The 27,918-nt window shown below is 45.7% G+C and overlaps 1 protein-coding gene across 1 annotated transcript in view; it reads right to left on the minus strand.

Annotated features, from left to right (window-relative positions):
• The window catches only part of UNC80 (unc-80 subunit of NALCN channel complex), a 3,271,126-nt gene that overhangs the window by 2,766,189 nt on the left and 477,019 nt on the right, over nucleotides 1-27,918 (minus strand). The window lies entirely within an intron of this gene.

The raw sequence follows: 27,918 nt of genomic DNA on the forward strand, positions 1-27,918 counted from the left end.
CTGCAAAAGCTCAACTCTAGTGTAGTAGACTCTATGCATAATCTTAAAATGTGCCAGGGGGAACCTCCTATATATTTATAATTCTCTAAACCGTGATAGGGCTTCTTGCCATCTCACATCATTCAGTGTCCCCATATCCTTCTCCCACATGGCATAAGTGTCTATCCTCCAGTTGGAATGTATCTGGGATATCATCTTCAAGCGATACACACTTTCTGATAGCATGTCACATTTACAGATATTTAAAATCAAGCATTTGGCATTTCACCCTCCTTCATTCCTCCATAAAGAGCATGTGGGTGGTTTCCATCTTAAATATGTGCTTGTGTATAGTGAGTGTGGGAACTGCTTACAAGGACAATTCCCATTCCATCATCATTATATTTAACCAGAAGAATCTGAGCGGTGTTAATTAGAGTAGAAGGTATAGTCATACATTTTCCAAATATGATCCAAAGCTTCTTGTACATAGGACACAGTTTACCATTTGCTATCAAATTGCAGCCCTCACAAAATTCCCATTTTAATACCATGCTCAGACAAAAAAACACAAAGCCAGTAGCAAAGCATTAATAATGCCGCAATGTACTTTGTCTGGTTCATACAAGCAATCCAGAGCCATTAAAAAGTAACTCAGAGGGTAGCTCTAATCAGCAATAACTGCATAATTCTGCCTAATGCAAATCAAATGCTTACATTTTATATACCTGACCCCATAGTGGTTATGGAAAAAGAACACAGCACCTGACACTAGGTGCCTTTGTTGAGGAGTGGTGGTGGGGTACTTTCTACACAGTGTGTGGAGCTGTGTGTTCCTTCGCCCCTACTAGGACACCTTTTAGGCACCTGGACACTTACCCTGCCACTTTCCTGTGACCTCCGGTACCTGCTTGTTTCAGCCTGATCCAGTGACTTTGCAGTTGCCCGGGTTTTCCCACTCATCGTTCATCCCGCCAACAGAAGCCTCACCTACCCCAAGTCCTACTTAATGCAGGCCACAGCACAGCCACATCAGGAGGCACCAAAACACCTAGCCTGCCACTTTCTTGTGGCCTCCAATTCCTGCTTGTTCCAGCCTGATTCAGTGACACCCCTGCTGCCTCGGTTTTCCTGCCCAGGTTTTCCCACTCACTGTTCTTCCTGCCAACAGAAGTCCTCCCCACCCCAGGACTTATTGGTCAAGACTGATTTGCATATGGCTGGGTCCAAACTGGAATGGCATGGTGAGTAGCTGAAAGCCCGAAACCGGCCCTAGGATGTTTGTTTCCAGTCCAGGGAGGACCTGGCCTGGCAGTTCGGGCTGGACTGCTCCCATTGGGCGCAGGGTCAAGACTGATTTGCATATGGCTGGGTCCAAACTGGAATGACATGGTGAGCAAAAAAAAAATGGATTTAGGCCCAGATCTCTATACTGGGGTGAATGTATGACATTGTTCTGCATTCTGTCCATCAATTGTTCTTTTTGCATTTGTCACCCGAGGACTTACTCAATGCAGGCTGCAGCGCGACCACATCAGTGGGCACCTGGACACCTAGCCAGCCACCTGCCTGTGGCCTCCAACTACAGGACTCCACCCACTCCAGGACCCACTTAAAGCAGGCCACAGCATAACCGCACTGCAGACATTCTGCTGGCGTGCCAAAGGCTGGCCCGTATGTGCAAGTCCGCAGATGGACAGCTGTCAGCGACAGGACACCTGTTCTTCCCGCACCTGCAGATACACCATTGCCAAGCTCTACACCCTCGACCCTGGACACCACAACAAACACTACCACCGTGCTAACCCACGATCCACTGTAGGACCTTTCACCTACATCAACTCGCATACACACTTCTCAACACATGCTCACTATGCAAAAACACCAGCGAGATTTGGGACCTCATGTCCACCCTTATACCCAATGTCCCTTTCCTCACTGAGACCTAGCTCAAACCCACTTCCATGCCAGACATTGCCACCGCAATACCCAAACGATACAAGATCACCCACCGAGACAGCATTGAGAAGCCATCATACACAAGGAATCCATCCAGTGCACCACCACAAATGACGACATCACCGCCGCCATGGTCTCCTCAACTTCCGACTCCAAACGGACAGCAAAACCACCCCCAGGAGCACCCTTGCCTACCGTCCTCCAGGACCACGCCCAGTCTTCTGCAATATCATCACCAACTTTATCGCCACCCTCACCAGAGACTATAACAAATAAAGTTTCCTCTGTGACCTCGACTTCCATCTTGCACAATGACATCAACACTATCAAACTCCTCGACAGCATGAATGACACAGTATTCACGCAACTCGTCCATGCCCCCTCGCACACTGCAGGTCACACACTAGACCCCATATTCATCTCCAGTGACCGCATCAGGTACAGCCACACCATGGAACTCACCTGGACTGACTACTCCATCATCCACTTCAAGATCACCAGCTCACAGACCTCCGCCCCCAGTCTGCCCAACCCCCTCACCACAGATGGAGCAAGTCTCAAAGGACACATGGATCAAGGCCCTCAACGCCACCCACACCATCTACTCCAACAACCTGGACTAGAATGTGAGAAACTTTGACAACTGGATTGCCAACTGCACCGACAGCGTCGCTCCCACTGGTAACAACACCCATAGAAGGTCCGCCAAGCAGCCTAACTAGTACACTGAAGACCTCAAAACTGCTAAAGGACACTGGGAACAACTGGAAAGGAGATTGCACACCAGCAAAGACACAACCAACAAGACTGCCTTCAAAACAACTCTCAACCTCTATCACAAATAGTTGGGAGAATTGAAGAAAAAGACCTTAGCCTCATGCATCGAATCAAGCTCCAATAACAGCAAAGAACTCTTCATCATCACAGAATTCTCTAGCTGATCAGCGGCAACAAACAACATTATCGCCTCAGCTCTGCAACATCAACAGAAACTTCAAACCCAGCCCAAAGCCACTGACTTCTTCAAGCAGCACAACAACCCCACTATCACCACAGACATCTGAATAATCGAATGGAGCCAACTCTCCCCATAGGACACCGCCTCCATCATGTACCTAGTCCACTCAGGGGCCCCAGTTAACCCATGCCCTCACTACATCTTAAACCTAGGTGAAGCCAGAATCAGCCACTTGCTCGCTACCTTGTTCAACACCTAAATTGCCACGGCCACTTTCCCCGAGGACTAAAGACACACAGAAATCAACACCATATTAAAGAAGCCATTGGCAGACCCCAGCGAACTCAACAACTACCGACTGATCTCCCTGCGCCCCTTACCCAGCCAAAGTATTAGAAAAAGCTATCAACCAACAACTCTTCCCACATCTGGAAAGGAATCCCCTACTCCTCCCAATCCAGATTTCGCAGCAACCACAGCCCTCATGGGACTCCACTAGTTCCCTGAACAGAAAAGATGCCAGTTCAAGCTCCTGACCTATGCATATAAGGTGCTACAGAACTGCGGACCCGCCTATTCAAACCACCGCCTGAACTTCCATCAGCCCACCAGACATCTCTGTTCTGCGTCCCTTTCTCTACACCTGAACACCACATCCGACAAAGCAGATGCGGAGGCTGCTCCTTCTCCTACCTAGCAGCGAAGACATGGAGTAAACTACCTTATCATCTACAGATCGACCCATCTCTTCCAGAGTTCCATAAATCGATGAAGTCCCAGCTTTTCAGCTAATGCCTGGATGCCCTCCTGGGTGACAAGTAACGCTCTACAAAACTACTTATTGATTGATTCAGGAAGCCCTTAGTGATGTCATTGGTTGCATGATAGGCCTTACCTCTAAGATGGCCCTCCTGAATATGAGAGACGATAAAGGGTTTACATGCTGAACAGACACTGGTGAGATTTGGCCTAGTGATAAGAAAGAGAGATATTGCTCGTCAGTTGCAATAAGCAATGGCCGCCTCGCTCGGTGGTATGGAGGGCCAAAATTGACTTACTCAGCCTAAGGCACAAACCTATGTATGAAGCCCATTGCTGACACAGTAAATATGCAAGGGTATGGTTAAAATGGTAACTGTATTGAGATGATGATAGTTAATTGTACCCTTGATATTTGAGATCTATTTGCTTTCACTATGGTGATGGGTCAGAAATTATTTATGGTTATGACAATGCCTTTTTAAGCCATGAATAGGATAATTACTGAGTGAACATGTTGTGTTTTTTTTCTTTTAGTTTACTGTTTAACACAAAGAAAATTTAATAAAAAGATCAATGGCTAGCCCAATGGATAGACGGGAGGGGTCTGGTGACACTAGATACCAGGGTACTTGTGGACTCACAAGGGCTACTGCTGGCAAAACTTTTAAATCCTAAGATTAAGATCCATGCGCTTTGGGCTCTTTTGCAGGTAGAGTTGAAATGTTGGTAAAGGTGCCTCTGACGCACGGTAGATGTCTCCCTTTATGCAACAGACCTCCCCCTGGTGGACTTTCCACGTGGAATGCCCCTACTCCCTTCACAGCCTGTCAACTGTGAGACTGGATGGCGAGAGGCATACTAATGGTTCATGACTGCTTTCAAGCTAGGGAGTTAATCCCATTAGATGATTTCCTTGCACTCCATGATCTGCCCCCTGGTCAGTTTCAAAATTATCGTGCATTGATAGGCACTTTCAGCGCTTTGTGGCGGGGAGGTGGTCGAAAGCCGGACACACATGCAGTTTTGCAGGCGATTGTAACATTGGGGTCGGCATGTCACCTAGTCAAATGGCTATGTAGGGCGCTCATGGAAATGGCCATACTGCCCCTACGACACACACAGGAGAAATGGGATGTCTTAGTGGGCTGGGAGTTGTCTGACGCAGAGTAGGGCAGAGTCATGAGCAGCCCGAAGAAAATTTCTAGAAATACTAACTTCAAGTTTACGCAATTAAAGTTTCTGCACATGACCTATCTCACCCCCATAGACTTCATATTATGTATGGGAACCTGGGACAGCAATGCCCGAGATGTGGTACACCAGATGAGGGATTCGCACATATGGTGTGGGACTGCCCAAGCTTGCGTGATTACTGGAGCTTCATTGTAGCGGTGCTCAATGAGGTGCTAGCACGTTCATTGCCATGTACAGCAGAGGCCTGCCTGCTGGAATTATTCCACAGGCCTAAAGCTTAGAAAGTGGGCACTAAATTTGTAGACCTAGTGCTTGTCTTAGCGCGAAGGCGTATCGCCCTCTGTTGGCAGAAAGAATGGGACCTAGAGTGGTGGATTGGAAGCGAGATGTGGATGCCTGGGCCAGGGCAGAGGAGAGAGCATTAATGAAAGAAGATAAAGAAGGGGTGCGGCGATGACCAATTGCGGGGCTGTGGTCTGAATTATGCAGGCATGGATGATAGGAAGAAAGATGATAGGGAAAGCCCCCCTCGAGGCAACCAGACTGGGAGCAGTTAGCAGAGAGCCCCGAACCTCCTTCCTCAGGCCTAGATGGGTGAGAAGGGAAAACCCAGATGAATTCAGAGAATCCCCCACTCATCTACATAGTAGTCCCAGAGACCCTCATATGTTAAGGAATAGTAAACACCACACAGATGTGAACCTGAATATCTAGCATGTATGCTGACCTCAGGATGCCATGTTTGTTACAATGTTTATTATTTTACACGTTGCATTATGATCACTTGTGTCTTATTGAAACATCTGGTATGTGGCAACAATCAAAACTCCTCTGAGGAACACAGTGAGAAAAAGGCAATGAGTAAAGCTCTGAAATTACAATTATTGGGAATGTCTATGAGCTCCATGAATAATACCCTTGAAGTATTTTTGATCCTTGAGAACTGGATGAACCAAATTGTTGTCTTCTCCTATGATGCACTAATGTACATGTACATGTTTTTGTATAAAAATGCTAATAAAGAGATATAAAAAAAAAAGATCTTTAAAAAAATCAGTGAGTGCCTGTCCCACTAGTACCCATCCTAACAATAGCATTTATTGTGAGCAAAAGCTGTAAAAGGTATCCCAGTAAAAAGTTTAAAAATGTTCAGAAGCCAAGCTAGAAAATGTTTATTTTAGTAAGCAAGGTATTTTCTATTCTACAAGTCATGTCTAGGATAGTTGTACTCATCCCTATCCGTACTCCTCCAAATCAATCCTTTCTCTCCTTTATTATTTTTGTAACATGCACCACTCCAAGACCAGAGGGTCAGTGCAGAAGATGTTGGTTGCCTCGACATTGATTTCCAAGCACTCTCAATGAAGTTGCATATCCATCTGCAAATATATGTTAACATTAGGGGTGCTATTCCACTTAAGGATAAGAGTGAAGGGAAAATTCCATATCAACCTGGCATTCTATTGTCTATAACTTTGTAATTATGTAGGCATGCCACCTGGCAAGCACATTTCTAGGATTGTTAAGAGTCATTCTGACGTTGTTTATCAACACTCTGGGGGATATGTACCACAGTGTGAGATTTCATTGAGGAAGAAATTATCACTGAATCAGGAGGAGGATCTGATCTCAAAAATAGATGGTCTTGTTCCAGTGCATTATATTTTTTCATCAATTTGGAAGGTGCAGCTCTCGCAGACGTTGGTGCCAGAATCCCTGTGATGAAAAGTACAAAATAATCACTGACCAGTGGTAGGAGTTGGGATAGGGGCATTCAACGTGGTATCTCCCTTTACCAATGCTTAATTAAAGGTACTAATATCATCTATTGGTGAGAATCCAAAGGTGCGAAGAGTAATCTCTAATAGAGGAATGCATAGAGCAAGACTTTGATGGTGAATAGTGTCATTGCCTAGAGATTCTGCATGAAGATGATCGTTCACTACAACATCTGTGGCATCCTGACAGAGATCTACATATTGTTGGGGATCTTTCTGGAGATCTAGATCTAATACATCCCCTTTTCCATGAAGTATCTTTATGCACAGGCCTTGATGGAACCACGAGTGGTGACCTTCCTTGCTGTGGAGAAACAGGAGCAGCCAATAGCGCTGGTAAAAAGTGCAGCAAACACAGGCCTTTGGGGTGAAGGAGTGGGGGACAGACTGACCACAGGGGTCACATCCCTCATGGGTGAGTACACCCTGGAACCCTTTGAATGTGAGGAGCCTGCGGTGATTATCTCAATGTCAATGGAGGTATTGGTCTCAACATAGATGGCTCGATGTCGATTTGCAGTGGCTTCTCAAATAAGATGGCAAGGTACCATGTCTCGATGGCAAGTACGTGGCTTTAGTATCTGTTCTTAACGTCATAGGCCTCAATGTCGACCAGAAATGTTTTTTATGTGATTTCCTGCGCTCTTTACATCAACCCCTTGGGCAGTCCGTAGAGCAAAATGAAGGAACAGCAGAGGTAAACAGCAGAGGTAAGTGGATAATTTTATCCTCATCTCTTTTGTCATCCCTAGGTTGTTTCCTGAAGCCTCTCTCATAGACTGAGCAGGTTGATCCTCCGTCTATACTTCATGGTTCCGGATTCATTTAGACATCAGTTTACAATGTGTGCAGTCTTATGGATGGTGATCTTCAGGAAGACATGATGCAGGGGTCATAAGGGTCTGATCAGGCTTTTTTTCTTGCCAAAAGCACGGCACTTCACAAAAAGTGCTGGCATTCTGACTGAAAAGTATGGTGAATTTCAGTAAAACAAAAATGAAAAACCTCTCTAGTCCTAAGGGAGATCAAGCAAGGTTGGTTAGAAAAGGTCTGATAAAGGGTTTTAGAGAAAATAAGCCAAAAAGGGCAACCTTGGTGCTCCAGGGTCCTGTCAACAGAAGCCGGAACAATGAACTGACCTATCTGTTACCCTGATGCATGATGGGATACTGGAGTAAGAGTGAGACCCTTAAAGGCAAAGTGCCAATTTAAATGGTCTAGCTGTGCATTCTATGTGCTAGCATTGCCCCACATTCCCTCCTTCATTTTCACTTTATAAAAAGAGGTTTGCAACTGCGATTTCTAGTTAATTTAGATACAGTGACTATATTAATACAATTGGAAATGCTTTTAAAAATGAAACATAAATGAAATTTGACCATTTCTAGCCATTTTGGGTTTCAAAGCCTATTATTTTTATACATATATGCAACTTTTCATTTTTTAATAGAGCTTGCACATATATAAGTATATATTTTACAAAGTGCTCTGGTATCCCAAATATGGGTGGGACAATTTAGTGATTATAACTATTGCTGAGGTTCAAACACACAAAAGGTGATGAACCACTGCTAATCTCTCAGGATAGCATTCCAATCCATTAATCTTTTGCCGACCGTGCCACCTCAGTTTGAACCCAGTAAATCAGTCTCGACCATGCTCTCATAGGAACAGTCTAATCTGAACTTTGAGGTCAAGTCCTTTTTAAAGGAACCCAAAACTGGATTTGCCCTGCTGGGTCCAAACTGAAATGGCATGGTTAGCAAAAGAATATAGGGTTAGGATGCTACCCAAAGCGACTGCCATTGGTTAGCCAAATAAAGTAATCCTCCCATCACCTTGTGTATGTTTTATGTACGCCCTAAGTAGACATGAGTCCTACTGGAACCAAGCTGTACCTGACTGAACTGATGAGGCATATAAAATTAGTTCCTGTACACTATGGTTCTCCAGTATTATCTTTCATAGATTCACATGCTTGTATCTTCCTAGTCGTCATGGTGGGAGTCTCACGGTAACAGAATGACCACAGCAGTATTAGAAAAAACTGCATAGCAAAATCTCATAGGGAATTATCTTATTTGGTAACCAAACCTCATCCTTATTTGGTCCAAGACTCAGCCAATCGGCTGCCAGCCCTGACATCACACTCCCCAGCAGAGCCTTCCTGCCTCAAATTTCCAGCCCCGAGTGTGAGACTAGGATACATCTAGAGATAATGAGGTTCTGCCTGAGAAATGGGGAGGTGGGCGGACCGCATATGAATCTATGAAAGATAATACTGGAGAACCATAGTGCACAGGTAAGTAACTAGTTTTTTCTCCAGTATTCAATCTTTCATAGATTCACATGCTTGTATCAGAATAGCAAGCAGTCCTTATCCCAAACTGCATTTCCAGGATAGAGCCCCCAATTAACAGTGGGCTCTGTTTCTTTGTATAGAATGTTAACATACATTACAGTTTTCAAAATATATCAGAAAATCATTAGTTGAGAAGATATATATATGTTTGTAATATGCAAATCAAAACATTTGCCTAAATATACATATAAATATATATCTATATATACACATCCAATTATATTATAAAAAATACCTTAATGAAATAGATGCCGTAGAACCGCCTGTCCCACTGCTTTTTTCCATGTTGTGTCCAGACAATAGTGTTTGGTGAAGGTGTGCGCATTTCTCCATGTCGCAGCTCTGCAAATGTCCGGCAATGACACTCCTGCGAATAGAGCCGTAGAAGTTGCCATCTTTCTTGTGGAGTGCGCACGTACCTTGGCTTGTAAAGGTTTTCCAGCTTTAACATGAGACAAGGAGATCGCCAAAGTTATCCACCTTGAAATACTGGATCTGGAGAGTGCCAAACCTTTCCTAGGGCCAGAAAAGGCTACAAAGAGCTGATTTGTTTTTCTGAACGATTTCGTCTTATCAATGTAAAATTTCAGACATCGTTTAATGTCCAAAGAGTGTAGAGCTCTTTCTGCAGATGATGAAGGGTCTTTAAAAAATGTAGGTAAAACCACTGGTTCATTCAGATGAAAGCTGGAGGGGACCTTAGGAATAAACTTTGGATTCGTTTTCATAATAACTCTGTCCTGCCTGAATTGTAGAAATGGTTCTGCAATTGAGAAGGCTTGGATCTCGATGACCCTTCTTGCCGACGTGAGCGCTAATAGTAACGCTGTCTTCCATGAGATAAATTGCAAATCCGCCTTATGTATTGGCTCAAATGGCGGTTTCATTAGCTGTGCAAGAACCGTATTAAGCTACCAAGGAATTACTGGTCTTTGAATTGGAGGAAACATTCTGAAAAGTCCTTTGAGGAATTCTTTAATAACTCTTTGGGACCAAAGAGATGGTCAGTCAGGAACTCTTGTGTACCTTGAAATAGCGGCCAAATGTACTTTAATAGACATATGAGAGAGTCCAGATTTGGCCAACATTAACAGATATGGAAGAATTTGATCTGAAGAGACTTGAAAAGGATGTAGACCTTTAGATGCACACCAATGACAAAACCTTTTCCATTTAGCCGAATATGTTTTATTTGTAGAGATTGCTCGAGATCGTGACAGAATCTCCCGGCATTCTTGAGAAATATTCAACAGTTGGAACTCATGTTCGTGAGGTTCCATGCTGACAAGTTCAGCAATTTCAAATTTGGGTGCAGTATCTGGCCGCTGTTCAAAGTGATTAGATCGTGCACCAATGGAAACTGTATCCTGGGTGTCACTGAGAGTTTGAGAAGTTCTGAGAATCACGCTTGTCTCGGCCATGCTGGGCAACCAGAATCAGATGGCACGGCTCTGATTTCATCTTTCTCAAGACCTTTGATATTAGAGGAAAGGGGGGAAATGCATACGCAAACATCCCTGTCCAACACATCTGTAGCGCATTGCCCCACGAGCCTTTCTGTGCAAACCTGCTTGCAAAGTTTTATCATTTTGAATTGTGGCGATCCGCGAACAGATCTAGCTTTGGAGTGCCCCATAGTTTGAATACTTTGAGAATTTGCTTTTGGTTCAGTTCCCACTCGTGAGAAATCTTGGACGATCTGCTCAGAATATCTGCCCTTGTGTTGTCTACCCCTGCAACATGTTGTACTTGAAGTGAAATGTTGTGGATTAGAAGCCACTTCCAGATTTCTTGCGCTTGCTTTGACAATATTTTTGATTTTGTACCCCCTTGTTTTAGAAGGTAAAACATGGATGTTGAGCTGTCCGTCTTTACCAGTACTGTTGAACCACGAATCCTGGGAAGAAATGCTTTTAGACCCAAGAAAATAGCCTTTAGCTCCAGCAAGTTGATGTGGAGCTGCGTTTCGCTCTTTGACCAGTGACCCTGAATTTCGAGCTCCTGCAGATGCGCTCCCCAACGTTGAAGCGAAGCATCTGTCATCATTACAAAACTGTAGTTCTGTGGTTCGAAAGTCAGTCCTTCCGCTAAATGATCTCTGATCTTCCACCATGACAGGGCCTTTAGGATCTGAGGAGTGATAACTATTCGATCTTCGAAGGATCCCTGAGACTGAATCCATTGCTTGTCTTGCAGTTCTTGAATAGGTCTCATATGTAGTCTGCAATTGGGAAGTAGGGGGATACAAGAGGACATCATCCCCAACAACGATTTGTAGGTTCTTACTGAAATGGACTTTTTTATTTGCAAATGCGACGTCAGCTTTATGATCTTTGAATACGCTCCTCTGAAGGATAAGCCTTCGCCTCCGATGCGATGTCATGAGATGTTGGGCTTCTCTGAACGAACCACCTTTTATGAGCCAATCGTCTAGATAAGGGAACATTTGGTGACCTTGAAGTCTTAGATGTGCTGCTACTGGCGCCATACACTCTGTAAAGATTCTCGGCGCCGACTTTAGACGGAAAGGCAATACTTTGAATTGATAATGGCGCCCCGCCACCATGAAGCGCAGACATTTTCTGTGATTTATATGGATTGGGAAATGAAAATAAGCATCTAAGAGGTCCAGGGATGCCAAATAATCTCCTTTGCCAATCAAAAGGATTATTTCTTGCAGGGATAACATTCGAAAAGATTTCTTTTTGGATGAATTTGTTCAGACCTCTCAGGTCCATTACCTGCCTCCATTTTGATGTGTCTTTTTTCTTTATTAGAAAGAAATGCGAATAAAAGCCTTTTCCTCGTTGAAGGTGCGGAACTTCTTCTATTGCTTCCTTTTGCAGAAGAGGTAAAACTTCTTCTTTGAGGGCTAACAGATGTTCTTGTTTCCTGTGTATAGGAGGATGATTTGGTGGCTTTTGTATGAACTCCAGGGTGTGGCCATGTTGAATCACATCCAAAACCCATCTGTCTGTTGTTATCGACAGCCAAGCTGGATAAAATGAGGACAGATAATGATTGCTGCTGTTCGAACAAGTGGCGGGTGCCTCGACAAAGTCATTGTCGTCGATTGGATTGTTGTGATTTGCCTCTCGCAGATGATCTCCCTCTGGACTGTAGTTGATAGGTGTTTGATGAACGGATTTGCTGATTATTTGAGTATTGGCGATATCCCTGCTGATTGTACGGCTGATATCTATTTGATTGGAAAGAAGATCTTTGCATGAATTGTCCTCTGGATCCTCTCCTCCGAAAGGACTGGAACCTGCCCTGCTGAAGAGATCCTAACGCACGCGCTGTATCCGTGTCAGCTTTAATACTTTGGAGTGCATCATCCACATGTTTTCCGAAAAGGTTCTCTCCGTCAAATGGCATGTCCACTATTTTCACTTGCACTTCTGGTCTAAAAGAAGTGGCTTTAAGCCACCCTTGTCTTCGTAGGGCCACTGCACCTGCCATTTGACTGATCGCCACTGAAGACAAATCCATAGCAATATGTTTATGGATTCCGAGGCCGCCCGAGCCCCATCCTGTAAAATAGCAGCCGCCTCTTCTTTCTTATCCTCTGGTAAATGAGATAGTAAGGGTGCTATATCAGACCACATCTGCCTATTGAATCTGCTGATGAGGGCTAACACATTCGAGGCTTTTATGGAAGACACTGCCATTCCAGCAAAACGCTTCCCTGCACCATCCATTCGCCTCCCTTCTTTATCCGGGGGAACTGCTGATGTAGCAACCGGATTTTTGGAGTGCCTTTGGGCGGCCTGCACCACCACAGACTCCGGTCGCGGATGTCCAATTAAACAGGCCAGAGAAGATTCTGGGGCTCTATATTTCTTTCTATCCGGTGGACTGAGGCAGCTACTGAAGCCGGGTGCCTCATTATTTTTAATCCTTCTTCACAAATGTGAGCGATTATCGGTATAGACCTAATGGATTTCCGTGAATCCTCTTTGAAATCATAGAGGAAACACTCGGCTTCTTGTACTGGAAGCAGAAGCTCAAATCTTTTTGACACTTTCTCCATGATATCATGGAAACCTCCTATGTCTTGTGGCGGAGAATTCGCCAGTGAAGGAGATGGAGACGGAGTAGTTGGAAGAATATATTGGTCCCATTCATCCTCAACCTGAGCATCCTGTAGAAGTTCTCCTTCTTCCGGTTGATCCACGTCACTTTCCTCTAAATCGTCCCTAATTGTCACAATAGGAGGAGATTGAATTTTCTGAGTTGTACTCTTGGGAGAGGAATGAGGTGGTTGAACTTGAGCAGGCTTATCTGAAGTTTTTGACGCTTGAGTATTAGCGTCAGGAAAACGTCGATAGTAATCATTTATCATAAGCCGCAAGTCAGTTACTAGGGAAATCGGCATTGAGATAGTGTCCCCTCTAAAATCAGGCTGAGGTTCTTCCTCCTCTTCGTAGTCATATGTGTGCTGAAATGACTCATAACTCCTTGAATCCTGTGCAGGACGATCTTGGAAAGAGAAGACTTCCTGAACCTCCTGATATTCTTCATCGTCAGTCTCCTGGCTCTTAATTTGAAGTTGAGATGGGCTATATGCCACTCCTGAAGACTCTTCGTCTTCTGACTGCAATTCCAGGAGATTAGATGGAGGAAGCGGATAAATCTTTGTCCAGGCTGTAAAATCTGATGATTTCTTCTTCTTCGTCGATGAGCCCGTCGACGATGGAATAGATTTTAAAGAGATTGTCTTTGCCTTGGGAGACTTAAAGGATGCCGTCGATGGAGCTCCCGTCGACGGAGATCTCGTCGACGTGGAAAGCTGAATTATCGTCGACGAAGTGGTCGTCGACGAAGTCATCGTCGACACAGTCGCCGACGCTGTCGCTGACGATGGGGTCGTCGACGAGGTCAAAAACAGCCTCCCCGTCGACGGGATTGTCGACGGGCCTTTCTTCGACGACGATGTCTTGGTCGTCGCCGTCGACGCAGCTGTTGTCGTCGAAATGGTAGTCGTCGACTGAGTCGTCGTCGACGGAGCCGTCGACGGTTTTATTGAAATCAAAGCCGGCGACGCCCCAATTTTCGTCGACGGAGCTGAGGAGACTTCTCTGGACTCTGTAGATTTTTTAAGAGGAGTATGAGGAAGTGAAGACGAAGAAGCCGCTTTGCCTTTTGTCTTCTGCTTTTTAAGCTCTATGTTATCTTCAGAAGCAGAAGATTTCCTCTTTTTTGGTGCTTTAGATTCCTCTTCAGAGTCAGATTCTGAAGTGCCTTCTTCTTTTGAAGCCACAACAGAAGCTGTGCCTCCCTGTCACGCAGGGTGTTCGCAGAAAAGGTTCTTACAGTCTTTAGGCACATGTTTTGGGTGCAGACAATACAAGCAGTCCTTGTGGGGGTCTTCAGAAAACAATCTAGGTTTTCCAAAGGATCTGCAGGGCCTGAATAGCCTCTTTTTAGAGCTTTCAGCCATAGTAAGCATAAATATAAAGCACAGTACCTCAAGTCCAGTAACAGAAAGAACTTCCAGATGAACAAGAGGTCAAAAGTTAACATAGGAACAAAACTGAGCAAGGCTCAGGGAGACTCCTCCTCACATGAAGGCGGTTGGAAATCTGAGGCAGGAAGGCTCTGCTGGGGAGTGTGATGTCAGGGCTGTCAGCCGATTGGCTGAGTCTTGGACCAAATAATGATGAGGTTTGGTTACCAAATAAGATGATTCCCTATGGGATTTTGCTATGCAGTTTTTTCTAATACTGCTGTGGTCATTCTGTTACAGTGAGACTCCCACCATGACGACGGGGAAGATACAAACATGTGAATCTATGAAGGATTGAATACTGGAGAATCAGGGTGAAATCGTTCTTGGATTGCTTGTGTTCCGGTTCAGGTAGGACCTGGCCTGGTGTTTACTGACGAGGCTCTCCTGGAAGAGAACTTGAGCATTTCTGACCTGAGAGTTTTTGTTCTATTGAAATTGTTCAAGATAAAACGCAGCGCTTCCTTAAACAACTGAAGAATAACACCAGGAACCAATAGTTATAAATTGTGTCAGGGTTTAGGAGTTCTGTCTGGGGTGTATACCCTCTACCACCCACCTGAAAGCTAGCAGATAGAACTGAAAAGGTCAATACCATCACAGTCCAGGATATGTTTCTAGGCTTATCTCCACATCCTGGAATAAGAAAATCAGTAGCACGTTCATAGACCTAGCACTGATATTGTCTAAATACCGAATTGTAATGTTATGGAAGTTAGCGGGAGAGTCACCTTTGCAAAATGGAAATCTGATTTGCTATGAAGGGCCAAACTAAACAGCACAATATTTCAGATGAAATGATAAGAAGAATGCAAAAACACAGAAACAGCTTGGGCATAGTGAAGGATCCTACAGGAAATAGCTAATATAGATGGAAAAAACAATCATGAATGAGGCCTAACGATTGATTAGGAATGTACACACATGGTATATTGGTGGGCCGTGCTTAGGTCAAATAAGAGGTTAGGCACTCTTCATCATGAGTCTTATAACAAACGAGGATGGCTGCATGCCTCTACCTTTTTCCATGAGAGGGAACATTTATTTCAGGACACTGAACATGGCAATGAACATGTCTGCAAGGACAGAAACTACTAAGGAAGACTCTGATCTGAGTCCCCATAACTTGTGAGAATTCTACACTCATACCAAACGATTACTGTGAAACACTGAGATACGGTGAGACAGTCCTACTTGTATAGTGTGGTTAACAAAACTCAACACTCACCTGATAACATTTCAATTATCAACTTTGACCAGGTTGGAAAGGTACTTTATTAATGTTTTATTGTTGGGACTTGTGGTGGATCCTTTTAGATGACACTCCTAGGGCATTGTAAATGATATTAGTGTTACTCGAAAGGTGAATTGATAGTAGTGGATGCTATTACGCCTACTAACAAATGTTGCATTCCAACTGAGTGTATTTTGTGTGAATGTTTTTTTCTAAAACCTAAAAGCTAATAAAGTATGCTTAAACCAAAGAACAAGAAATTCAGTGCTAAAGCATACTAATGGAACACATTACACATTGAGCTCGGAGATGCATGAGCAAAGTGGGAAACTCGTCCGGAACCCCTTTTGAAGGAGGGACTTAGGGAAAGTGATGGAGGGAGTAACACAGAGAGCCAGAAGGGAAAGTAATCTTAGTTCTGCATCGTAGGAATCTTTATTCAAGACATAAGCCTAGAATATTTCCACTTGCATGTGGTGATCTCGGAACACTTTAAATGTGTTTAAACGATGAATAAGATTTAGCATTCATTTGACATGAAGTAACAATTCTAAAGCCTATGTTGGTTACTTTCTTCCAGTCTAATTTTCACAGATAAGTCTTCACTGCAGCACCATTTCCTAAGGTCCTTACAAAGAGAAGCCCCGAGGTCGGAAATGTAAAGTTGAACAAGGGGAAAAGGTAGCCTGATAAAATGGAAGAAGAAGCAGCTATAAACAATATGCACTGCGCCTTTACAGAGCAGGTAACTCCCATCTTCCAGCATGCTTTGTACTGGCAGTTGCTTAAGAGCCTCAGGTCTTTTTGAGAAGCTTCTGCAAGCATCTCAATGAATAGAGAAACATCTCACCTTTGAAGGGAATGTTGTTCATAACTTCAATAAAGATTCTTGCGACACAAAACAAGAATCACAAAGAAGTAACTTTCCCTTTTGCGTCACAGGATCTTCAGTGGTAATCATGAATGTAGAATTGATCAGTAAACTGATTCTAGGAAAAAAGTGGTCTCATTGCTCAAACAGCAGAGGGAAAGTACATAATCAAAAAGATTTTTCAGGGCAACTTCATCAACTATTGTGCACATTCTAGAATATGAGCGGACAACAGTGGTTGGTGAACGTGTGAATACATTTCTATCGTGCCGCCTTACAAATATCTGTCACAAAGACTTTCTGAAGCCAAGCAGCAGTGGCTGCTTTCCATTTTGTAGAGTGTTCTCTGAGTTTGCTGGATAAAGGTCTGTTCCCTATTACTAACAGAAGAGATGCAAGAGATTATCGACCTTGAGCTGGAATGTATAAATCTGATGGGCTGACGGGGACATGGCTGTTTGGATTATATGGCATTTCTGAAAGATGAAAGATAATTTCTCCTCTCAAGGAGACAGTAGTTGGTTTATGTTTATGTGTTTCCCTAGATAAGTCAGCTTCAGGACAGGTGTTGATGTAGATATCTGTTTACAATCTCAAGAACACAACCCAAATGTCCATCTGAACATGGGTATAAAGTTTATGGTTGAAGACAAGTATTCACATGGAACTCATTTTCCAGACAGCAATATGGTAATACAGGAAATCCTGGATAGACTTAATCGCACAAAAACATTATTATGTTTACAGAAAATAGTTTTTGTTCTGATTCAATCTTAAAAGATAAACCAAAAAGTACTGGGAATAAATTCAATTCAGACGAATAGAAAGGTATTTTTCATCAATGTCAAACTTAAATCCTGAATCACAAAAAAAGTGAGTGGTGAAGAGATGCTCTACCAGAACCCCAAGTGACAAGTATCAAAACTATAAGGGACAAAGTGACAATATTGGTGAACATAAATGGTATATTGGTTACTTTTGTGTGAGACAGCAAAAATAAATTACAACTTTTTCAATCACAACAGGTAAAATCACGGTGTTTACTTATACAATAATAAGGTCTGTCTTTTGTTGGTGTTGACGGCGTTTTGACCCTTTGCAGATTTCAGGGTCACATTAGGACATGGATGAACCTGGGGGGGCTAACAGAATGACTGCAATTACTGATCAGGAATTATGATGTAAGGATGGAAGTGTCATTAAACAAAAAATATATTCACTGGTCATGTGAAGGAAGGAGTAAAGGAGCCAATGTTGTTGGCCAAGCCAACCGGTAGGCTCCAACACTAAGAGAGGACCTCAAACTAATGTAGTTGAATAGCAAGGAGGCTTAATTCTAATGTCCACTCAAAAGTCGGTACAAAACTCTGAGTATCCGAGGAGATAAGAGACAATGGGGCTAGTGAACAAACAGGTAGAATAAGGATGGAAAGATAATAGAAGGAATTCTTACTGTTTAGTCTGAGGGCACTGTATAGTATACAGCGTGGGTATGGTGGACAGAAAATTGTGTTGGAAACTGTTAAAAAAACAAGGTAGTCATATTCAAATGAAGGGTTACCAAATGGACTAAAAGATGAGGTAAAGAGTTGATTAGCCGTTACCCGTACCTCAAGAGTGAATGAGAGAACATCTGACGGGTGAATAAGTTGCTGGAGGATATTGGATATTGTCATGCACCGTATTCTGCGATCAATGCAGCAGGAACTGACAAAACGTGTAACAACTAAATTAAATATCATGCGATAAACTCCCTCGCAGTGTCTGTTTTTTTATGAGAAGACTGGAGCTGGTGTGTGTGTGTGTATATATATATATATATATATATATCCAATCGTAGATGCTCGGCAAGTGAGGCACCACACACAATCACGTTTTCACCTTTTATTGGGATAGGACAGCGGGACCACTTCATCATCCTCTCAGCTAGTTGCAATGTCCAAACGCGTTTCGGGCTTATGGAGCCCTTCGTCAATGGTGCTCTTTGGAGGAGAATCACAGCATGAATAAGACGCCGTGCTCACGGTGTTCAATTTGAGTCCCGCCCCAATGGGCGTGCCTTACCACTGCATGCTGGTATATGAAGTCTTGGTAATATTCAAATTCATGGTGAATTGCTGTGACGCCCCTTCTGTTTATCAATCCTCTAGTGGGGTGCTCGAGAAGGTGAGTCTGGAGCCCTGCTAATAATGATCTTATCCATACGGTCGTGATGTTCCCATGGCGCTTGTAGTTATGGCACGAGGGAGCTGCTCGTCCGCAGCGGGGTGCCTCGCGGTCAGAGCGGACCGCTATATATCCAATCGTAGATGCTCGGCAAGTGAGGCACCACACACAATCACGTTTTCACCTTTTATTGGGATAGGACAGCGGGACCACTTCATCATCCTCTCAGCTAGTTGCAATGTCCAAACGCGTTTCGGGCTTATGGAGCCCTTCGTCAATGGTGCTCTTTGGAGGAGAATCACAGCATGAATAAGACGCCGTGCTCACGGTGTTCAATTTGAGTCCCGCCCCAATGGGCGTGCCTTACCACTGCATGCTGGTATATGAAGTCTTGGTAATATTCAAATTCATGGTGAATTGCTGTGACGCCCCTTCTGTTTATCAATCCTCTAGTGGGGTGCTCGAGAAGGTGAGTCTGGAGCCCTGCTAATAATGATCTTATCCATACGGTCGTGATGTTCCCATGGCGCTTGTAGTTATGGCACGAGGGAGCTGCTCGTCCGCAGCGGGGTGCCTCGCGGTCAGAGCGGACCGCTATATATCCAATCGTAGATGCTCGGCAAGTGAGGCACCACACACAATCACGTTTTCACCTTTTATTGGGATAGGACAGCGGGACCACTTCATCATCCTCTCAGCTAGTTGCAATGTCCAAACGCGTTTCGGGCTTATGGAGCCCTTCGTCAATGGTGCTCTTTGGAGGAGAATCACAGCATGAATAAGACGCCGTGCTCACGGTGTTCAATTTGAGTCCCGCCCCAATGGGCGTGCCTTACCACTGCATGCTGGTATATGAAGTCTTGGTAATATTCAAATTCATGGTGAATTGCTGTGACGCCCCTTCTGTTTATCAATCCTCTAGTGGGGTGCTCGAGAAGGTGAGTCTGGAGCCCTGCTAATAATGATCTTATCCATACGGTCGTGATGTTCCCATGGCGCTTGTAGTTATGGCACGAGGGAGCTGCTCGTCCGCAGCGGGGTGCCTCGCGGTCAGAGCGGACCGCTATATATCCAATCGTAGATGCTCGGCAAGTGAGGCACCACACACAATCACGTTTTCACCTTTTATTGGGATAGGACAGCGGGACCACTTCATCATCCTCTCAGCTAGTTGCAATGTCCAAACGCGTTTCGGGCTTATGGAGCCCTTCGTCAATGGTGCTCTTTGGAGGAGAATCACAGCATGAATAAGACGCCGTGCTCACGGTGTTCAATTTGAGTCCCGCCCCAATGGGCGTGCCTTACCACTGCATGCTGGTATATGAAGTCTTGGTAATATTCAAATTCATGGTGAATTGCTGTGACGCCCCTTCTGTTTATCAATCCTCTAGTGGGGTGCTCGAGAAGGTGAGTCTGGAGCCCTGCTAATAATGATCTTATCCATACGGTCGTGATGTTCCCATGGCGCTTGTAGTTATGGCACGAGGGAGCTGCTCGTCCGCAGCGGGGTGCCTCGCGGTCAGAGCGGACCGCTATATATCCAATCGTAGATGCTCGGCAAGTGAGGCACCACACACAATCACGTTTTCACCTTTTATTGGGATAGGACAGCGGGACCACTTCATCATCCTCTCAGCTAGTTGCAATGTCCAAACGCGTTTCGGGCTTATGGAGCCCTTCGTCAATGGTGCTCTTTGGAGGAGAATCACAGCATGAATAAGACGCCGTGCTCACGGTGTTCAATTTGAGTCCCGCCCCAATGGGCGTGCCTTACCACTGCATGCTGGTATATGAAGTCTTGGTAATATTCAAATTCATGGTGAATTGCTGTGACGCCCCTTCTGTTTATCAATCCTCTAGTGGGGTGCTCGAGAAGGTGAGTCTGGAGCCCTGCTAATAATGATCTTAGCCGAGCATCTACGATTGGATATATAGCGGTCCGCTCTGACCGCGAGGCACCCCGCTGCGGACGAGCAGCTCCCTCGTGCCATAACTACAAGCGCCATGGGAACATCACGACCGTATGGATAAGATCATTATTAGCAGGGCTCCAGACTCACCTTCTCGAGCACCCCACTAGAGGATTGATAAACAGAAGGGGCGTCACAGCAATTCACCATGAATTTGAATATTACCAAGACTTCATATACCAGCATGCAGTGGTAAGGCACGCCCATTGGGGCGGGACTCAAATTGAACACCGTGAGCACGGCGTCTCATTCATGCTGTGATTCTCCTCCAAAGAGCACCATTGACGAAGGGCTCCATAAGCCCGAAACGCGTTTGGACATTGCAACTAGCTGAGAGGATGATGAAGTGGTCCCGCTGTCCTATCCCAATAAAAGGTGAAAACGTGATTGTGTGTGGTGCCTCACTTGCCGAGCATCTACGATTGGATATATAGCGGTCCGCTCTGACCGCGAGGCACCCCGCTGCGGACGAGCAGCTCCCTCGTGCCATAACTACAAGCGCCATGGGAACATCACGACCGTATGGATAAGATCATTATTAGCAGGGCTCCAGACTCACCTTCTCGAGCACCCCACTAGAGGATTGATAAACAGAAGGGGCGTCACAGCAATTCACCATGAATTTGAATATTACCAAGACTTCATATACCAGCATGCAGTGGTAAGGCACGCCCATTGGGGCGGGACTCAAATTGAACACCGTGAGCACGGCGTCTCATTCATGCTGTGATTCTCCTCCAAAGAGCACCATTGACGAAGGGCTCCATAAGCCCGAAACGCGTTTGGACATTGCAACTAGCTGAGAGGATGATGAAGTGGTCCCGCTGTCCTATCCCAATAAAAGGTGAAAACGTGATTGTGTGTGGTGCCTCACTTGCCGAGCATCTACGATTGGATATATAGCGGTCCGCTCTGACCGCGAGGCACCCCGCTGCGGACGAGCAGCTCCCTCGTGCCATAACTACAAGCGCCATGGGAACATCACGACCGTATGGATAAGATCATTATTAGCAGGGCTCCAGACTCACCTTCTCGAGCACCCCACTAGAGGATTGATAAACAGAAGGGGCGTCACAGCAATTCACCATGAATTTGAATATTACCAAGACTTCATATACCAGCATGCAGTGGTAAGGCACGCCCATTGGGGCGGGACTCAAATTGAACACCGTGAGCACGGCGTCTCATTCATGCTGTGATTCTCCTCCAAAGAGCACCATTGACGAAGGGCTCCATAAGCCCGAAACGCGTTTGGACATTGCAACTAGCTGAGAGGATGATGAAGTGGTCCCGCTGTCCTATCCCAATAAAAGGTGAAAACGTGATTGTGTGTGGTGCCTCACTTGCCGAGCATCTACGATTGGATATATAGCGGTCCGCTCTGACCGCGAGGCACCCCGCTGCGGACGAGCAGCTCCCTCGTGCCATAACTACAAGCGCCATGGGAACATCACGACCGTATGGATAAGATCATTATTAGCAGGGCTCCAGACTCACCTTCTCGAGCACCCCACTAGAGGATTGATAAACAGAAGGGGCGTCACAGCAATTCACCATGAATTTGAATATTACCAAGACTTCATATACCAGCATGCAGTGGTAAGGCACGCCCATTGGGGCGGGACTCAAATTGAACACCGTGAGCACGGCGTCTCATTCATGCTGTGATTCTCCTCCAAAGAGCACCATTGACGAAGGGCTCCATAAGCCCGAAACGCGTTTGGACATTGCAACTAGCTGAGAGGATGATGAAGTGGTCCCGCTGTCCTATCCCAATAAAAGGTGAAAACGTGATTGTGTGTGGTGCCTCACTTGCCGAGCATCTACGATTGGATATATAGCGGTCCGCTCTGACCGCGAGGCACCCCGCTGCGGACGAGCAGCTCCCTCGTGCCATAACTACAAGCGCCATGGGAACATCACGACCGTATGGATAAGATCATTATTAGCAGGGCTCCAGACTCACCTTCTCGAGCACCCCACTAGAGGATTGATAAACAGAAGGGGCGTCACAGCAATTCACCATGAATTTGAATATTACCAAGACTTCATATACCAGCATGCAGTGGTAAGGCACGCCCATTGGGGCGGGACTCAAATTGAACACCGTGAGCACGGCGTCTCATTCATGCTGTGATTCTCCTCCAAAGAGCACCATTGACGAAGGGCTCCATAAGCCCGAAACGCGTTTGGACATTGCAACTAGCTGAGAGGATGATGAAGTGGTCCCGCTGTCCTATCCCAATAAAAGGTGAAAACGTGATTGTGTGTGGTGCCTCACTTGCCGAGCATCTACGATTGGATATATAGCGGTCCGCTCTGACCGCGAGGCACCCCGCTGCGGACGAGCAGCTCCCTCGTGCCATAACTAAAAGCGCCATGGGAACATCACGACCGTATGGATAAGATCATTATTAGCAGGGCTCCAGACTCACCTTCTCGAGCACCCCACTAGAGGATTGATAAACAGAAGGGGCGTCACAGCAATTCACCATGAATTTGAATATTACCAAGACTTCATATACCAGCATGCAGTGGTAAGGCACGCCCATTGGGGCGGGACTCAAATTGAACACCGTGAGCACGGCGTCTCATTCATGCTGTGATTCTCCTCCAAAGAGCACCATTGACGAAGGGCTCCATAAGCCCGAAACGCGTTTGGACATTGCAACTAGCTGAGAGGATGATGAAGTGGTCCCGCTGTCCTATCCCAATAAAAGGTGAAAACGTGATTGTGTGTGGTGCCTCACTTGCCGAGCATCTACGATTGGATATATAGCGGTCCGCTCTGACCGCGAGGCACCCCGCTGCGGACGAGCAGCTCCCTCGTGCCATAACTACAAGCGCCATGGGAACATCACGACCGTATGGATAAGATCATTATTAGCAGGGCTCCAGACTCACCTTCTCGAGCACCCCACTAGAGGATTGATAAACAGAAGGGGCGTCACAGCAATTCACCATGAATTTGAATATTACCAAGACTTCATATACCAGCATGCAGTGGTAAGGCACGCCCATTGGGGCGGGACTCAAATTGAACACCGTGAGCACGGCGTCTCATTCATGCTGTGATTCTCCTCCAAAGAGCACCATTGACGAAGGGCTCCATAAGCCCGAAACGCGTTTGGACATTGCAACTAGCTGAGAGGATGATGAAGTGGTCCCGCTGTCCTATCCCAATAAAAGGTGAAAACGTGATTGTGTGTGGTGCCTCACTTGCCGAGCATCTACGATTGGATATATAGCGGTCCGCTCTGACCGCGAGGCACCCCGCTGCGGACGAGCAGCTCCCTCGTGCCATAACTACAAGCGCCATGGGAACATCACGACCGTATGGATAAGATCATTATTAGCAGGGCTCCAGACTCACCTTCTCGAGCACCCCACTAGAGGATTGATAAACAGAAGGGGCGTCACAGCAATTCACCATGAATTTGAATATTACCAAGACTTCATATACCAGCATGCAGTGGTAAGGCACGCCCATTGGGGCGGGACTCAAATTGAACACCGTGAGCACGGCGTCTCATTCATGCTGTGATTCTCCTCCAAAGAGCACCATTGACGAAGGGCTCCATAAGCCCGAAACGCGTTTGGACATTGCAACTAGCTGAGAGGATGATGAAGTGGTCCCGCTGTCCTATCCCAATAAAAGGTGAAAACGTGATTGTGTGTGGTGCCTCACTTGCCGAGCATCTACGATTGGATATATAGCGGTCCGCTCTGACCGCGAGGCACCCCGCTGCGGACGAGCAGCTCCCTCGTGCCATAACTACAAGCGCCATGGGAACATCACGACCGTATGGATAAGATCATTATTAGCAGGGCTCCAGACTCACCTTCTCGAGCACCCCACTAGAGGATTGATAAACAGAAGGGGCGTCACAGCAATTCACCATGAATTTGAATATTACCAAGACTTCATATACCAGCATGCAGTGGTAAGGCACGCCCATTGGGGCGGGACTCAAATTGAACACCGTGAGCACGGCGTCTCATTCATGCTGTGATTCTCCTCCAAAGAGCACCATTGACGAAGGGCTCCATAAGCCCGAAACGCGTTTGGACATTGCAACTAGCTGAGAGGATGATGAAGTGGTCCCGCTGTCCTATCCCAATAAAAGGTGAAAACGTGATTGTGTGTGGTGCCTCACTTGCCGAGCATCTACGATTGGATATATATATATATATATATATATATATATATATATATATATATATATATATATATATATATATATATATATATTATCTACTGGCAGTTGCCAGTAGTAGATAGTTATAGTTACAACCTAGTTTCCATAGCAAATCTAAAAATTCTATTTTGAATAACTTTGGCGCCGGTTGACGAATCCTCGCGAAAATTTCAAAACTAATGGGGCGCTCCGTTCAGCACCTACCCTGAAAGTCTCGGGGTGATTCGTCAAGCGGGGGCCGAGAAAAAGGGGGGGTCCCAAAACGCGTTTTCCCCATGCATTTTTCCATAGGACCTTTAGTCGCAGCTACAGCCCGAACGGCTGAACAGAATTACATGAAATTTGGCAGAGAGGTAGCCATAAGGTCAAGGAAGTGCCTTTTGCAGGTCTGGTGTAAATCTGATCAGTATATCCTGAGAAAATAGCATTTAAAAGCATATCAATATCTATCCGCGCGCACCGTGCGCAAGCGCAATTCTGATTGGTTGTTAGATGTCGGTAAACATTCGAATCGGTCGAAACCAGGAAGTGTCGGCCGCCATTTTGTCTCTCGCAGTCTGAGGGGGTTAAAATAAAAGGTGGAGAGCTTGAAAAGGGGGCAGAGTGGACAGTTCCTGACCCCCTAGCCTTGGTCAGGGGGTCACAGAAGGACCCCCAAGGGCGAAAAAAACTTTTTTTTTTTTTTAAATCGCGAGGCGCACGCTGAACCGTGGGTGCTCGGTGCGCGAAGCGCACTGTGCGCCCACAGCGCGCGCACGGTGCGCGAAGCGTGCCGTGCGCGCACGGTGCGCGCACGGTGAAAAACCTGAAAAAAAAAAATACATAACTTAGCATTTAAAAAAACGTACAAATTCACTGAAAAAACCATAGGTTTCACACACGTTATAGTTACGAATTAGCATTTAAAAAACCTTGCAAATTCCCTTAAAAAACCATAGGTTTCACACATGTTATAGTTAGCTGGACATTTCACTCGTAAAAAACCAATGAAATTCCCCCGTTATAGTTAGTGCAGGCAACTATAACTCACACGACCGCAATCCTCTGCTGATGACGTCAGATATTACATCACTGATGACATATGTGTCTTTATGAAAAATAAATATTTGTAATATATGTATAGCTAAAGATTAATGGAAGAAGACATGGGTAAATAAGTGTCTAAATACAGTGATGTAATATCTGACGTCATCAGCAGAGGATTGCGGTCGCGTGAGTTATAGTTGCCTGCACTAACTATAACGGGGGAATTTCATTGGTTTTTTACGAGTGAAATGTCCAGCTAACTATAACATGTGTGAAACCTATGGTTTTTTAAGTGAATATATATATATATATATTATACTGTTTGAGTGGGGATTTGGACTCTATGTTACGCCAGCATTGCAGGCACTGGCTTTTCCGACACGCCCTCTCGATCAGGCAGCACCGCGTTAGCCAGCAACCTTTGGACTTGTGTTTTCAAATGCACAACGCGGCGCCCCCCTACGCGGATGAAAACATCACTGTGTGAAGATATTACTGCGTGGGGAGAGAGGAGCAGCACTGACTGCAGGGAGCATCGAGGGGTCTCAGTGAGGACATCTAATCAACGGTAAGCTGCGGTTGGTGTAGTCCGGAGGCCACATTGATGGGACGCCACTTGGTGTTTCGGATTTCCCACTTACTTAAGGGGGATCCGCACATGGACTGCAAAGACCAGCATGCAGCAGTCCGTTCTAGCAGCGTGAATTGCAATATCTCTTTAAAGGCAAAGGAGGAGCTTCGAGCAAGACTCTCTGAGTGGTCAAGTGAACATTCAAATAGCCACCAGGTGCGAGACTCTTTTGATTGTAACTGGCACTGAAGAAAGCTGAATTGCTGAAACGCGTCTGCCGCATTGTTACTTAGTTTGCGCTGTGAACTCATTTTGAATAAACCCTCCCGCATGCATCCTGGCTGTGTCGGACCCTTCTTATACTGTTTGAGTGGGGATTTGGACTCTATGTTACGCCAGCATTGCAGGCACTGGCTTTTCCGACACGCCCTCTCGATCAGGCAGCACCGCGTTAGCCAGCAACCTTTGGACTTGTGTTTTCAAATGCACAACGCGGCGCCCCCCTACGCGGATGAAAACATCACTGTGTGAAGATATTACTGCGTGGGGAGAGAGGAGCAGCACTGACTGCAGGGAGCATCGAGGGGTCTCAGTGAGGACATCTAATCAACGGTAAGCTGCGGTTGGTGTAGTCCGGAGGCCACATTGATGGGACGCCACTTGGTGTTTCGGATTTCCCACTTACTTAAGGGGGATCCGCACATGGACTGCAAAGACCAGCATGCAGCAGTCCGTTCTAGCAGCGTGAATTGCAATATCTCTTTAAAGGCAAAGGAGGAGCTTCGAGCAAGACTCTCTGAGTGGTCAAGTGAACATTCAAATAGCCACCAGGTGCGAGACTCTTTTGATTGTAACTGGCACTGAAGAAAGCTGAATTGCTGAAACGCGTCTGCCGCATTGTTACTTAGTTTGCGCTGTGAACTCATTTTGAATAAACCCTCCCGCATGCATCCTGGCTGTGTCGGACCCTTCTTATACTGGTTGAGTGGGGATTTGGACTCTATGTTACGCCAGCATTGCAGGCACTGGCTTTTCCGACACGCCCTCTCGATCAGGCAGCACCGCGTTAGCCAGCAACCTTTGGACTTGTGTTTTCAAATGCACAACGCGGCGCCCCCCTACGCGGATGAAAACATCACTGTGTGAAGATATTACTGCGTGGGGAGAGAGGAGCAGCACTGACTGCAGGGAGCATCGAGGGGTCTCAGTGAGGACATCTAATCAACGGTAAGCTGCGGTTGGTGTAGTCCGGAGGCCACATTGATGGGACGCCACTTGGTGTTTCGGATTTCCCACTTACTTAAGGGGGATCCGCACATGGACTGCAAAGACCAGCATGCAGCAGTCCGTTCTAGCAGCGTGAATTGCAATATCTCTTTA

The sequence above is a fragment of the Triturus cristatus genome, chromosome 3_2, assembly GCF_964204655.1.
Source record: "Triturus cristatus chromosome 3_2, aTriCri1.1, whole genome shotgun sequence".
Classification (NCBI taxonomy): Eukaryota; Metazoa; Chordata; class Amphibia; order Caudata; family Salamandridae; genus Triturus; species Triturus cristatus.